Here is a 14031-nt window from a genome sequence, read left to right on the forward strand (position 1 = left end):
CTGTTGCATTTGGAAGGAGGCAAGAGCAGGTGTAATGGCGGGGGAGGGAATCTAACTCCCCTCCCCTCCCCCACAGCCTTGCCGCCCCCAGGCTACTTAATTGAATTTTACCTTTTTTTTTTTTAAAAAAAAATTATTTAAATGGGTAGAACTTTAGTCAGAAAAAGGAAAGGGCTTCAAACAAACTTAATTGCTTCACAAAAGGGATTTTTCCAGCCCTGGAGGGGCTTTTGGAGGTTGTATGGGAAAATTGGAAAATTGACCGCCCCCCCAACAAGTTTCTCCAGGTCGGTCTTTGAAGCAGTTGAGTGAAAATCTCGTGAATGTCTTATAGAAACGGGCAACTTCAGGGTGAGCTCTTCCCCTCCAGGGACATTTCCGGCCTGGGGCAGACAGACCCCGGTAGCTGAACTAGGGCACCGCAGTTATTTCGCGCTTCAGGATTTATCCCCTCGACTCCGGGCTGGAGTTAGAGCCAGTGAAATCTCTGCCTGTACATTAGCAGCTTCGCTTGTCTGTGGCCTGCGTACGTTAGAGACGGCCGGGGCTTTATTTTCCTCTCAAGCACTCGCTGATTGTCATAGTCCCACGTGTACCCTGATTCTGGAGGGCTGGGTGGGAACTGCTTTCATCCTGATGCTGCGCTCCCTTAGGGTCTGCACGGTAACATTGGGGACCCCCTTCCGCGACAGAAGCGCTGCAACCCAGAGCACGGCGCCTTGCACGCCACTTCCCGTCCCGTAGCCAAAAGTCCAAGGACTTTTTGACTTTTTGACTCTGCCCTTTTTGACTCCCAACCAATACTGGGAAAGTTTGGTTGCTGCCCGGGGCGAATTCCAGAGCCATAGGAGGGGGACTGGGGAGTGAGTTGGGGGTGGGGGGTTGCCCTGGGAGACTTTAAGGTCTGCCTCCCCTGGCTGTCCCAGATGAGCACGCTTAGGAGGCCCGGGTGTCAGGAGGTTCATAGGTTAATCCATTGTGGGGGACGTGGCGAGGGCAGGAGAGGCAAGCCTGGCCCCCCAGCGGAGGGTGGGGGAGTGGGGAACGTCTTCCTCTGGTCTCAGGAGCAGGGGGTGCTGGTTCCCCCCACATTCCCTCCCCCCCATCACTTCGTGGGCCCCTCCCCTCCGTGGCAGAGGGGGTTGGATTCGTTGGTGCAAGGCACCTTTTGGTGGTCGTGGCCCCCTCTTGCTGTGCCCGGGGAGGGTTGTTCCAGTGTTTCCCAAGGCCGAGAGGTGGTGCCCACATTCATTACCCTTTTTAAGAAAAGAAAAAAAAAAAAACGAAAAACCAACAAAACAAACACCAAAGAAAGTGGTGGGAAGGAACTGCCCCCTCTGCCCACGGAGTCCAGGTACAGGTGGAGACGGTGGCTCCCTTGTGTGGCCGAGAGGCCAGCTCTGAGGCTGGTGTCTGGAGCGGGAAGGTGGGGGCCGCTTTCCAGGAGAGCAGACGGGTTCCCCGGCCGCTCTTTCTAATGGCTTGGAGGGACCAGCTTGGTGCAGCCACCTGGCCTGCCTGCAGCCTTGATGGAAGGACAGCGCCCCCCGCCCCCCCTCCCCCGTCTTTCCTTTGTCCTGGTCCCCGGTCCCTTCCTCCACTGGTCTGAACATCCCCCCCACCCTTTCCATTCCTGTGACTTAGGGCTCCCGTTCCTGAAGCCTTTCTGGAACAAGGAGACTAAGACCTGGGCACAGAGACTCAGCCCCACCCTGATGCTCCCTGCATCTCCTCGGGGAGAGCCACATGGGGGAGGGGGTGGGGCAGGACCCACGACCTCCACTCGCTTCCAAAGGTGCTAGGGAAGGTTTCCGGGTCGTGGGATTGGCCACTTTTCTATTCTGTGATTGACGCCCGACGCTTGTGTTTTATTCCTGATCCTTTCTACTATGCATTTTCCTTTTATCAGGTGTACAAAGTTAAATACTGTGTATTTATCACTTAAAAGTCCATGAACTTAAAGAGACAAAATTAAAAAAAAAAATAATAAGCCTTTGGTGTTTTTCCACAAATGTTGAAGCTTCTCTGTAAACTTGAAATAAACAGACAGCGAAATGGTGCAAAGACCAGGCTGCTGGGTTTTTCGTGCTTGTCGATTTCAGTCCGTGTTCTCCAGGTTGTCTGCCCTGATGTCTGTTTTTCTGCTCAGGGTGCTGGTGAGGTCGAATGCTCATGGTGCGGTATTCCGTTATTCACCCCTGATTCGAGCAGGGGTGCCCGGGACGCCAGCATCTCTGGAGGCAAATTCCAGGAGGGAGAGAGCGCTGGTGCCAAGCAGGTTTCCTGCCTCCAACACAGTCAAGGAGTGACCCCTGGGCCCTACCAGGCGTGACGCCAGAACAATCAAAAAGAAGGAATGTAGATGCTCAGCAGGCCAGAGCACTGCTCTGCAGCTGGCAGGTCTGAGTTCCAGCCCCAGCACCTGACGATGCTCTGAACACCTTTGGTTTTGTTCCCCGGAAAATGCAGATTCCCAGTCTCCAAATATCTTTTGTTTTTTGGCCACATCCGGTGGTGCTTAGTGGTTACTCCTGCCTCTGCACTCAGGAATTATTCCTGGTGGTGCTCGGGGTAGCATATGGGGTGCTGGGAATTGAATCTAGGTCGACTGTGTGCAAGGCAAACACCCTCCTCACTGTCCCGTCTCTCCACCTGCCCCCCCAGTCCTGGCAAGTAAACAGAAAGATTTTTTTGTTTGCCTTTTTGGGTCACACCCGATGATGCTCAGGGGTTCCTCCTGGCTCTGCCCTCAGGAATTACCCCTGCCGGTGCTCAGGGGACCATATGGGATGCTGGAATCGAATCCGGGTCGGCCGCATGCAAGGCAAACATCCTACCCGCTGTGCTATCCCTCCAGCCTCAAGCAGGAATTACTTTTAAAAGGCAGCATGAGGGGCAGGAGAGATAGTCCAGCGGGGATGGTGCTTGCCTTGCTGACCTGGGTTCAATCCCCAACATCCTGTGTGGTCCTCTGAGCACTCTCAGCACCACTGGGTGTAGCCCGAAAACCAAAGTGAGGGGTGGAGAAGCCTGGGCAAGTGCTTTCTCAAAGGGGTTTGGTGAACGTTCCCCGCCAGCCAGCTTGGTCCTTTTCCCGTAGAAGCTGCACTTGTGAAATAAACTGTTCCCTCTACAGGGAAAGGAGTCGAGGCCAGGGGAGGGTGGGGCTGCTTTCTGCGGGGAGAAACACCCAGAACACCCAGTTAGGGAGGAAGTGAGAAGCGGCTCATTTTACAATTCAGATACTGGCGTGTGTGTGGGCTGGCGTTCCTCGTTCCTCGGCTGCGGGTAGAGTGGTGGGTTGGGAGGCCGGGGAGAGCGAGTGGAGTGTGGAAACCATTTTCAGGTTCCCTCAGAGTGTGGTCCCTCACTTTTACGTAAAACTGAGCAGAGCCAGGAGCAGTCACTACAGGAAGCGTCTGAGCTCGAGGAGCCCAGCATCGAGGTTCAGAGGAGGAAAACGGAAGGAAAAGGCCTATGCCAGCCTCAGACCCTGGGGAATCGAACCTGGGTCGGCTGTGTGCAAGGCAACCGCCCTACCCGTTGTGCTATCACTCCAGCCCCGATAATAGCAAAATACATTTTTTTTTTTTTTTTTTGCTTTTTTGGGTCATACCTGGTGATGCACAGGAGTTACTCCTGGTTCATGCACTCAGGAATCTCTCCTGGCGGTGCTTGGGGGACCATATGGGATGCTGGGAATCCAACCTGGGTCTGCTGCATGCAAGGCAAACGCCCTACCCGCTGTGCTATTGCTCCAGCCCCTAAAATAATATTTTAATGTTTGATCCTCAACCAACCCGAGCTCTTCTCCAAGGAGGAGCACTGGTTCCTTGCGACTGGCGGGAGGCCCGACAGACACGTCTCTGGTGGGGACAGAAGGCCGCAGCCCGCATGCAAACCCAGGGGTGGCCGCCCCCAACCCTATCCTCCCTCTACATGGGCCACAGAGATGCCAGCTGTCTGCTGGCGACTAGAGTGGGCGCCTGGGAGGGGCCGACAGCCTCACCAGGGTGGGGAGCCGTGCACTGGAAGCTAAACTTGAATTGGAACTTTCTCTAGCAGGGAAACATTTCCTTCTTCCTGCAAGTGTCTTGATGACAACCTTGAAGGACCCTTGAGTGGTCGAGAAAGACGCTGCTTGAAAGATCCCTGCAAGGACACGCCACAGACCCCTCACGACAGTGAGGCTAGTGGCGGAGCACCCGTCTGGGGAAAGTAGGAAGTGAAGCCACTTGGGGAGGGGCAGAGGCAAACGGGTGATGCTGGTGGCCACGGCCAAGGTGCCAGGCTCTGTGCCAGGCCCAGCTCGGGGCTCTCGCTCGCCCCTGGAAGATGAGCAGGGAACGGTGGTCACTCCTGTCCTGCTGAGGCATTCACGGATCCATGCTTCTCCTCCTGAGCTTCTGCCGCTGTCACAAGCTGCCTGCACTGGACAAAGGTGAAAATGAATGAGCCGGGGCTGAGTGATAGCACAGCGGGTGGGGCATTTGCCTTGCACGCGGCTGACCCGGGTTCGATTCCCAGCATCCCATAGGGTCCCCTGAGCACCTCCAGGAGTAATTCCTGACTGCAGAGCCAGGAGTAACCCCTGTGCATCCCCGGGTGTGACCCAAAAAGAAACAAAATGAATGAGCCTTGGTCCCTCCCCCCAGTCACACCTTTCACTGGAAGGAAAAGCCCCCCCAAGGGCATGGTTGGGAGGGAAGGTGGGGGAGAGGGAGGCAGTGCAGGGAAATAGCCTCAGGGGTTAAATGGAGAGTCCAGTAAGTGTGAACCCTGGGGGGACACCACGAAGGGCAGCCAGGGGCCCCCCTCAGGCTGAGCAGTGGAGCCCCTGCCACTTATCACCCCAGCAGGGCCGATGTTGATCATGGTGGGGATGATGTCCAATTTCCCAGTCTGCAAAACAGGAAGCAACCAAGAGCCACTAAGGGTGGGCCAGAGAAGAGCAGAGGAAGGCTCGGGAAGGCCCTGGAGCCCCTGGCCAGCCTGGAAGAGGTGCTCCAGGGGGAGTGGGCACCAGGCTACCTTTCCAAACACGATGGTGTTGAAGCGGATTCCATAGGCCTTGAGCGTGCGGTGCCCGGTGCCACCCAGGTCCTTGAAGTACTTGGCAAACCTGGGGAAGGTCCAGGAAGCATGAGTGAGTGGCTGCGGCGCCCCCTGAGGACAGAATCCCACTGCACTGGCCGAGCACATTGGGCCTCTCCTTGGCAGAGGAGAGTCTGGCAGCAGAGGGCCGGGCTGTGTGGGAGGCCCTGGGAGAGAGTCAAACACAGGCCTGGGCTCTCCCTCAGCGCTTCACCAAACTTGCTCCCCAAGCCTTCCTGACACCCCGGAGTCGCCCGCCTCTCTTGGGGAGACCCTGGCCACTGTACAGGAAGGGGACAGCTCTATGGGCCGGGGACTGAGCTGGCAAGCACACCGCACTGGACAGGCTTCTTCATTAATCGTTATTCCCTGTGGATGAACTGTAAGAAACTGGCAGATGTGCCTGGTGAAGTATGTGGCCTCAGAGGGATGGACACAGTACACAGTACCCCAGGGAGGACCCTCACAACACTGTCGTGCCCAGTAAAAGAGGCCAGGTATGAAAGGTCACGTGATGTCACTCACAGGATGACCGGTCTGGGCAAACCCAGAGGGCCCAGGGCTGACATGGTGAGGGGGAATGATCGCTAAGGGGAAAGGGTTTCTATTGGAGGTGATGATGAAAATGTTCTAAGATTATTTGTGGTGACAGCCGCACCATGACAAACATTCCAAAAATGATGGAACTCTAAACTTTATAAACTCATAGGAAAGCCAGATCTAGTACAGCAGGTAAGGCGCTTGCTCGCAGGAGGGGCTGCTGGTTCTGTGCCAGGCACCACAGATGGTCCCTGCTGGCATCGCTTCGAGTGATGCCTGAGCTCTGCCATATTGGCCGAAGAAAACCACACACAAAACTCACAGGAAAGGAAATGTGGCTGAGGGCTGTGGAGGGACACCGGGTCATTTGCAGCCCCGCGTTGTGTTGTGGAAAAAAACCACCAGGAGCCGAACCCTCAGCCCATGATGTGTCCAGTCTACTGTCCAGATTGGGGCCCAGCCTGTAGAACAGGAGGGTCTGGATGCTGATGGAGTTCCGAAGGATGAGTGTCCTTCTCCCCACCTGGAATTCAAACCCACGCCTGAGTTCTTCCCGGCGGTTCCTACAAGAGCTGTGTACCAGAAGAAACGGCGCCAGCACAAAAATACCATTTGATGGTTAGGTAAAAATTACACAATCTGGGACCTGACAGACTAGTGGGGAAGGAGCTTGCCTTGCATGTAGCGACGCGGGTTCAAGCATCCCATATAGTCCCTAGAGCCATCAGGAATGATCTCTGAGTGAAGAACCAGAAGCATTGCCCAGTATGGCTCAGAAACAAAACTTCCATGATCTAACACTCTGACAAACAGGCGCCAGACTGCGTGGAGGGCAGGGCCCGGTATTTCCTGCTGCTGCTGGGCGCCATCCCACAAGTCACCACTAGAGGGAAACAAGTAAAACATGAAAGCTTGGGCCTCTCTGGCTCCTAGAAGGGCCTAGGACAAGGGCCCGGGAGAGAAGGGGCGTGGCTACAGTTTGCTGCTGCTTTTTTGGTTTTGCTGTTGGGCCACAACCAGAACTTTTGAGGGATAGTCCTGGGTCGACTCGGGAACAGTCGGTGTTGGGGAACCAACCGGGACCTCCTGCATGAGAAGCTCATGCTCTGCCGGAGAGCATCTCCCAGCTCAGCCCAGACTTTCCTGCTTAAGAAGTGGCTGCCCTGGAGTGTTAGTACCGTGTTAGTACAGCCAACTGGGGTTTGATCCCCAGCATCCTCTATGGTCCCCCGAGCACCGCTAGGAGTAATTCCTGAGTTCAAAGCCAGGAGTAACCCCTGTACATTGCTGAGTGTGACCCAAAAAGCGTCCCCCCCAAAAAAAATAGAAAAGAAAAAGAAAAAGTGGTCGCTTTGACCTGGCCTCTGAGGAGGTGCCTTTGGCATGTTGGCTCCGTGCACTGGGGATAGCACCAGCCACCATCATCCCCAAGGCACAAGAAATGGGGCCCACCTGAAATTGTAGCAGGGGGACACATTGTGGTTCATGTCCCTGGGGTCGAGGCGGCGGAAGGAGTACTTGGGCAGACAGAGGGCGGCGGCTCTATCCAGGTTGCAGGCCCAGTTGATCTGGATCCCCATGATGCCTCCCTGTGGGGTTTGAGCGGAGACGGAGGTGTAAGACTAAAGCTCTAAAGGATTTGATTTCGCTCGCTCCCTCCACGTTCATGAAACACCTTCACACTCCTGGATGTGCAGAGTCTGGACTGGGGGTTCTCTGGGGGTGCTTGCAGTCTACCTTAGGGACAAAGGGTGTGTAGACACCACCTTGGGTCTGACAAGGTGCTGGCAACACTGGGGTGGTCCGGCATCATTCCAACAAAGGCCCGGCACAAACCTGGCTGGGAGATATGGGGATTGTGACCACAGAAAAATCCTCCAGTGTGTTCCCCCCAGGATGGTTTGTTCCCTAATAATTTCTTTTATAGGGTTTCTAAGAATTCTAGGAACTCAGCTGCAATATAAACTTCCATTAAATTCTGGTGGACACGAAAAAACCCAGGCCATAATGGTCCTCCCGTTGTTCATCGATTTGCTTGAGTGGGCCCAGTAACATCTCCATTGTGAGACCTGTTGTTACTGTGTTTGGCATATCGAATACGTCATGGGTAGCTGCCAGGCTTTGCCGTGCGGGCGAGATACTCTTGGTAGCTTGCCGGGCTCTCCAGGAGGGGTGGAGGAATTGAACTTGGGTTGGCCATATTGGCCGCTTGCAAGGCAAACGCCTTACCCGCCTTACCCGCTGTGCTATGGCTCCAGCCCCCCAGGCCATAACATTCCTTTAAAAAAATTTAAATTCTCTTAACTTCCTGATTCAGCTAATCTCTGTGAAACTGTGATGTCTTTTACCACAGTGGCCTACAGCAAACCCTCCTTTGCTTGTTCTTCCAAAGCGCTGTTCCCCCCTTGAGCACATCTCTCTGCTTTTTCCCACTCTGAGAAGCCTGTGTTCTCTTGACCGTGGGGTCCCCGCCTTGGGCTGGCTGTGTCCCCCCTGCGGGGTCCTGAGGTCATGCTCACACGACGACATAGGCCATTGGCGAACAGCTGCAACGTGTGGTCCATGAGCCGCGCTTGCCTGTTGTGGATTTATTTGCACGATGCACCGTGTCTTGTATTCGAACCGAAATTCGGCCAGCAACGTGCAGCACAGACCCACGCCCTTGCCGCCACCGCTGCCTGCATCACCCAGGGTCTGTGTCCCCACCTGCCTAGAGTTCAACCCGTGGAGCCCCGCCCCGGTCCCCGGAGCCCCGCCCCGCCTGCCAGAGCCCCGCCCCATCCCGGTAGACCCGCCCCTCCCAGCCCCCACAGACCCTCCCCATGCCCCAAGCCCCGCCCCATCCCTGGAGCCCCGCCCCGTCCCCGGAGCCCCGCCCCGTCCCCGGAGCCCCGCCCCGTCCCCGGAGCCCCGCCCCCAGCCCAGTAGACCCGCCCCTGCCCCCGGAGCCCCGCCCTAGCCAGCCGCTACTTCCGGCTGGGCAGGTGCGAACTGCACGGGACTGGTCGGTGTCACGAGGTCGCGCTGAAGGAAGGAGAAGCCCGGGAGCCAGGGGCCCCTGAAGAGGAGAGCCGGCCCTCAGCAGAGTGGGGGGACGGCAGCCATCTGCAGAAGACGGGGGAGTAGCCTAGGAGGGAAGGGCGAGACCCTCAGCTGTGGCGGGGGCAGGGAACGGGTCCCCCTGAGGAAAGTTCCCCTCAGGAGCGAGGTCTAGGCGGCGGGAGTGACCTGACAGGTCTGTGCTTGTCAAGACAAGTTCTGTGTGACAGAACTTGGGGGAGAACCTCTTGTGGGGGGCGGGCTGTGCTGAGGGGCCGCCGCCCTGTGAAACGCGCCCCGCCAACCCCACGTGGTCCGCGGGACCCAGAGCCCGAGAGGCGGGTCTGTGGCCGTCCTGTCCGCTGGGAAGGTTTTTGTCACAGTCCAGGGAGAACTGGGAAGCAGAAGGAAAGTGGAGGCACCCCGTCCGGCCCCAGCGCTCCAGCATCGCCCCCGCCCTCCCGCGGCCCCTCAGCTTCGCTTTCCTGGGTGCGAGCTGAGTTTGGTTCCGCCAGAACAGCCTCCAGCTGTTCATGAGCACGTCGCGTCTGCCAGGGGCCGTCCAGTGGTCAGAGCGGGCCCGGGCGTCCCGCTTTTGTAGGGGAAGACTTCTACCAGGCCGTTGTGCATAAACGGCTCGTTTGCCAGCCTCGTCAGCCGTGGTGCTTTCCGTTTCCTGCCCCACAAGACTTGTTTTCCAAACGTCACTGCAGGCCGGGTGTAAGGAACAGTTCTCTCTAGGGACGGTTTCTCCAGAGAGTGGGCTTCGGTCCCTCACGGCTCTCCCCGATTGCTTCTAGTGTGTGGATTCTATGCATCTTTTTTGTTGTTTCTTGGGTCACACTGGTGGTGCTCAGAGCCTACTCCTGTCTCTGTGCTCATGGATCACTCCTGGTGGTGCTTGGGAGACCATATGCATGCCAGGAGTTGAATCCCTGGTCTGTAGCCCCACGCGGTGCTTTTATTATTAACCTTTTCTAAATATTTTTAAGAGTCAGTACATTTTTTTTTTTTGGTTTTGTTTTAGGTTTTGGGTCACTCCCGGCAATGATCAGGGGTCACTCTGAGCTCTGATCTCAGGAACTGCTACTTCTGGCACTGCTTCAAGGGACCATGTGAGATTCCAGGGATCGAACCCAGATTGGGTACATGCAATACAAGCACCTTACCTGTTGTACTATCTCTCCAGCCCCTAAAGTCATTTAGAAATATTTTAACTTATACATATATATGGGGAGGGGGTTATTTTGGCCACACCTTGCAATGTTCAGAGCGTATCCTGGCCCTGTGCTCAGTGTTCACTTCTGTCAGGGCTTGGGAGGACCATATGGGATTCCAGGTTCTAACTAGTTCGGCCACATGCAGTTCACAATGACTCCCTATTCATTGTACTATCTGGCTCTGACTTACATATTTTAAAAAAAAAACTTCTTTTATAAAAAAAAATATTTTTTATTTTATTTTTGCTTTTCGAGTCACACCCAGTGTTGCTCAGGGATTCTCCTGGCTCTGCACTCAGGAATTACTCTTGGAGGTATTCAGGGACCATATGGGATGCTGAGGATCGAACCCAGACTGGCCGCATGCAAGGCAAACACCCTACCCACTATACTATCATTCTGGCCTCCTAAAAAAAAAATTTTTTTTTTTTGTATCTAGGGGTCAAATCCAAGGCCTCAGTCATGCAAGGCAAGGGCCAGCAGGGTGCTGGTGACCGCAGGTCGATGCTGGCTATGGCCGAGTCCTGCCAATTCTAACCCTGCAAAGGGTCAAAGTGTGCCAAGGGAGGAAAGGCTGGCCACCGTGGGGCTGCTGCACTGAGGAGCTGGCGCAAGCTCCCTGGCACATTCGGGCGGAACTTGGTGACAAATAAACGTGGAAATTCAAATGGGCATTCTGGCTTCTGCGTTGTCTGCAGCCTTTAGCGTATCTTCTATTTGGCTGCAAGAGGCATGCCCTTCTGTTGAGAAATTCCTCGTAGAGTGCAGTCAGTGTCCTCCGGCTGACAGACCCTCCCAGGGGTCACCACAAACCTGATGTTCCCAAGCAGGCAGGGCCAGGTTGGGGTTCAGTCACACACAGAGACATTGGGTTTGCCCATTTAATCAATGTTACTGTGGTAACAATTTGCCAGATTTTTACAGAAAAGTTGGGCCTCCTTTTTTATAGCATGGGGAGGGGGGTGCATAGTGGAGGGAAAATAAGTTAATTAGATTGTTTTTTTAAAAAAAAATTAAAAAAGATGTTATAAACTGGAGTCAGGAGAATTTGAACCAACTTCCACACACCAGGCAGTGTGGCCGGCACAGGAAATGCCAGCACGGTCTCTTCTGTGTAGGAGACGAGGCCTGGATCTGGGGAAGTGAATAAACTGAGGGGCTGGAGCGATAGCACAGCGGGTAGGGCGTTTGCCTTACATGCAGCCAAGATGGCCGACATAGGTTCGATTCCCAGCATTCCATATGGTCCCCTGAGCACTGCCAGGAGCAGTTCCTGAGTGCATGAGCCAGGAGTAACCCCTGAGCATCGCCGGGTGTGACCCAAAAAGCAAAAAAAAAAAAAAAAAAAAAAGCAAAACCCCCCCCCCCCCAAAAAAAAAACCTGAATGAGGCAGGGAAAAGGAGAACCACAACCCTTTTTTAGTTTTTTTTGTTTTTTTAACCTTTAAGGACTAAATGTAAATTGAAGATTTGGGATAAATTTGGAAAAGAAGAGAAACACCATTCTTTTAAAGTAGATTGAAGCAGTGATTTTTAAAACAAAGAAAGCAGAACTAGAACATCTTAATTTTTTAATCCTTTCTTTACAGGTTACCTAAACCACTTTTGATTAAGAAAACTGTAGAAAGTTAGTAACTGCCACAGGCGAGCGGCAGGCGGTGGCAGATGTCAATTTTCCACAGAGTCCTGCTTTGCGGGTGTTTGAATGCTCACACTTGCTGGAATCAATCATGACAGATTTAGACCACGGGTCACTTTTCCCCATATTTCTTTGTAAACTCTTCAGCATTCTTACAGAATTTTTTACGGTCCTTAGAGTATTCTTCAGCTAGGTCAGCCCAAAGTGGGTGCTCAGGCTGGGGGTCGTTCACCAGTGCAATGAGGGACTGGATTACTTGGTTAGTTTTGGTTGCCTGCTTCCAGTTTCCAGCACTAATTGCTGGCAGACAGACCTGCCCCTTTTCATCAATGTTTGGGTGATAGATCTTTGTTTTAAATGTGATCTTCGGTGGTTTGAATGGGTACCCTGCTGGAAAGTTTATTTCGATTCTGAAGGCCCCCTTTTCTTATGGAGGATTGTCAGGAACAATAAGCCCTTTCCAAGTCAATAAATTAACTTCATCAACCTGGTTGTTACAAAAGTTTTTCATTCCACATTTGCGGATTTCTTCAAGCTCCTTCATCGGCCTCCTGCTGGCCGCCATCTTGGATCTGGTCTCCAGCCCAGTTTTTAGCAATAAACATTTAAAATTTTAATTTTTCTGTTTTGTGGGGGGGTGGGTCACACTCAGCAATGATTAGAACTTGCTCTTGGCTCTGTGTTCAGGGATCACTCCTGGTGAGGTTTGGGGACCATATGGGATGGCAAGGATTGAACCCTGGTTGACCACATGCTAAGCAGATGCCCTACCTACTGTATATCTGGCTCTCCCAATTTTAAAAAATTTTATTTTAGACATAGTGCTATTGTGTACTTAGTAACAGACAGTATTGTGTTAACTTCGTAAATTTTCTTTTGTTTTTGGACCACACCCGGTTGTGCTCAGGGCTTACTCAAGGCTTTATGCTCAGGGATCACTCCTGGTGGGCTCAAGGGACCATATGGGATGCCAGGGATCGAACTCAGGTTGGTTGCATGGAAGGCAAATGCATTATCTTCTGTACTCTCACTCTAGTCCCCAAACTTAAGTTTTATATGCCCCTGGAATCCACAAAGTAACTCACTTTTTCTGAGACATTTGTTATATTGTGACATCTGGAAGGAACCCACAATATCTCTTATGTGTCTGTATGTATTTATTAACTGGGGGAACCATGTCTAAGAAAATGTTTTTTCCCCTTTTTATTTTTCTAAGGATATACTCTGAGATATGAATATAAAGGAGCCAATTTTCTCAATGGTGGGGGAAAATTATTTGTTGGGGATCAACAGTCTGCCAGCTACAGGTAAGTTTTCTGGGAGAAGGCTTACTTCTTAGGCACTATAGCTCTGAAAACTGGTAGAGGTTGCATCAGGAAAAAAATTATACCTATATTTCTTTGGGTGGGCTGGAGCAATAGCACAGTGGGTAGGGCATTTGCCTTGCATGCCACCGACCCAGGTTCGATTCCTCTGCCCTTCTCGGAGAGCCCGGCAAGCTACTGAGAGCATCCCGCCCGCACAGCAAAGCCTGGCAAGCTACCCTGATGTATTCGATATGCCAAAAACAGTAACAAGTCTCACAATGGAGATGTTACTGGTGCCTGCTCGAGCAAATCAATGAACAATGGGAGGACAGTACAGTGCAGTACTATACTTCTTTGGGGGAAGATCAAGTTTCTTTTTCTTTCTTTTTTTTTTTTTTTGCTTTTTTGGGGTCACACCTGGCGATGCACAGGGGTTACTCCTGGCTCTGCGCTCAGGAATCACCCCTGGCGGTGCTCAGGGGACCATATGGGATGCTGGGAATTGAACCCGGGTCGGCCGCGTGCAAGACAAACGCCCTACCCGCTGTGCTATTGCTCCAGCCCCTTCCTTCCTTCCTTCCTTCCTTCCTTCCTTCCTTCCTTCCTTCCTTTCTCTCTCTCTCTTTCTCTTTTTCTTTCCTTTTTTTGTGGGGGAGGCTCCCTGAAACAAAAAAACCTCAACATGAACATAGCATAGTAGCCAAGGATAGGAAGTGAGGTGAACTATGGTCCTGAGAGGTTGTTGGTCTGAGTTGGTTCAGATCTTATAGGCCATGGTATGGACTTTTGATTTTAGTTAACACAGGAGAGCCCGGCAAGCTACCGAGAGTATCTTGCCCGTACGGCAAAGCCTAGCAAGCTCCCCGTGACGTATTCAATATGCCAAACACAGTAACAATTGTCACAATGGAGACGTTACTAGGCCTGCTCGAGCAAATCAATGAACAACAGGAGGACAGTGACAGTGACAGTGACATGACAGAGTATTCAAATTGCCACATACCAGGTGATGTGCTTTGTTTAAGTTTGTAAGGTGCCATTGACCTTATTGTATTAACAATGGAGGGAACATGTTAAAAGTACCTTATAGGTAGCTCAAATTTTACCTTTTGCAAATAAGAAAAGTAAGACGAGGTCTACAGGGTTCTCACTGGTAGTCAGTGAAAGCCCAGCTCTACAGATAGTCCCTTGT

General features: G+C 52.9%; 1 pseudogene; it reads right to left on the reverse strand.

Moving 5' to 3' along the window:
• Window positions 1–11632: 11632 nt before the first annotated feature.
• Window positions 11633–12102, reverse strand: LOC130016463 (ubiquitin-conjugating enzyme E2 L3-like; annotated as a pseudogene).
• Between the last annotated feature and the right edge of the window lie 1929 nt (window positions 12103–14031).

The sequence above is a fragment of the Sorex fumeus genome, unplaced genomic scaffold (genome assembly GCF_029834395.1).
Source record: "Sorex fumeus unplaced genomic scaffold, SorFum_2.1 ptg000155l, whole genome shotgun sequence".
In the NCBI taxonomy this organism is placed as follows: Eukaryota; Metazoa; Chordata; class Mammalia; order Eulipotyphla; family Soricidae; genus Sorex; species Sorex fumeus.